The sequence below is a fragment of the Parasteatoda tepidariorum genome, chromosome 1 (assembly GCF_043381705.1).
Source record: "Parasteatoda tepidariorum isolate YZ-2023 chromosome 1, CAS_Ptep_4.0, whole genome shotgun sequence".
In the NCBI taxonomy this organism is placed as follows: Eukaryota; Metazoa; Arthropoda; class Arachnida; order Araneae; family Theridiidae; genus Parasteatoda; species Parasteatoda tepidariorum.
In genome coordinates, this window is record NC_092204.1 from 13,222,271 (window position 1) to 13,223,561 (window position 1,291).

Here is a 1,291-nt window from a genome sequence, read left to right on the forward strand (position 1 = left end):
TTATTTCATGTTATTTTATTTTAATAATTTTTTTCTCTTTTCATTATTCTGTAATTTTTTCCTTGCTCTCTCTCTCTACATTTTGAGCTTATTTTATGAATTCTATATACTTGTAGTTCATGCTCAGTAAATAAAATTTATTTATTTTCTTCATTTTATTTTTTTTTATCTCACCATCATATTCTCCCATCAGCAATTCATTTTAACAAATTTTTGGTTTTGCTGTTTGTAGAGGAAATATCAATGTTCAGTGTTGTGTAAAGCATGCTTCTGCGCAAAAATACCGATGTTTACATAAAATTCGCAATTTTTCTTTTCTATATCTTAAAATGTATTTATAAGAATTAACCAGAAATTCCAGAGTGTTTCATAAATGAATTGAAAAACTATATTATATTTAACAAAAAGAAAAAAAGGGGGGAAAAGCAGGCGAACCTAATTCGGGAAGATATAACATTGAGTATTATCTGGGTCCCACAGTTGAGCCCGAACAAGCCTTTAAATCTTAGTTTCACACCGGCTTTACCCCACTTTCCCTAACTGACATATTTTGAAATTGTCTTACTTGCATTGCTGTTCTATTTCAAATTTCCTCAGTTTTGATTTACCCCAAGGGTGGCCACAGTCTGGAAAAAATTATGAAATACTGACAAATTCTTCGTAAAGTCGTTGGAATTTTAAAAGTTTCAATCTCACTACACTTTTTAAAAATCTATTGATAAGTTTTAACACATTTATTTAAATTACAAATGTTTTTAGCTGGTAAGTATTAGCTTAAACAACCTGTTTCATCTGACTTTTTCTACAAGTTTTTAAAATTGTTCAGACGGTGAGGCCCTTGTAACTTTACCAAATTTTAAAAGTTTTAATATCTTTTCTTTTCAGATTCCCCTTGAAAGTATCGTGGCTTGATAAATCATGAAATGAACTAAATCGATTATGGTAAGTTGAATAAACTCTATTATTAGCATGCTTGTTTTTACTTACTGCAGCAAGCGTATTAATTGAAAATCAAGGGTAAAATTTCCGATTTTCCGATATTTTGGAAAAAGAAATGTTTAATGTTGCTTTTATACGAAGCAGTAGTATCATTTATTTCCATACACTGAGAAATTCACGTAAAATCGACCGTAAATCTGCTTGGTCAGCTTCTTCGAGAAAAAAAAACTAGTTCCCGTAACCGTTACGAACTTCAGCAAAATTTAGAAGAGAAAAGGTTAATTTTTTTACGGTAATTTTATTTTATTTTATAACCGTCGTTGAACAGCCGACCCGATTTCAATTGTCTCCC

The 1,291-nt window shown here is 30.1% G+C and overlaps 1 protein-coding gene across 1 annotated transcript in view; it reads left to right on the forward strand.

Moving 5' to 3' along the window:
• The first annotated feature begins 878 nt into the window (after positions 1-878).
• Positions 879-1,291, forward strand: part of LOC107447296 (probable G-protein coupled receptor No18) — a 67,005-nt gene continuing 66,592 nt past the window's right edge. Inside the window, exon 1 of the mRNA XM_016062169.3 lies at positions 879-942. The gene's annotated coding sequence lies outside the window, so the exon portion shown is untranslated. The remainder of the gene's footprint in view (positions 943-1,291) is intronic.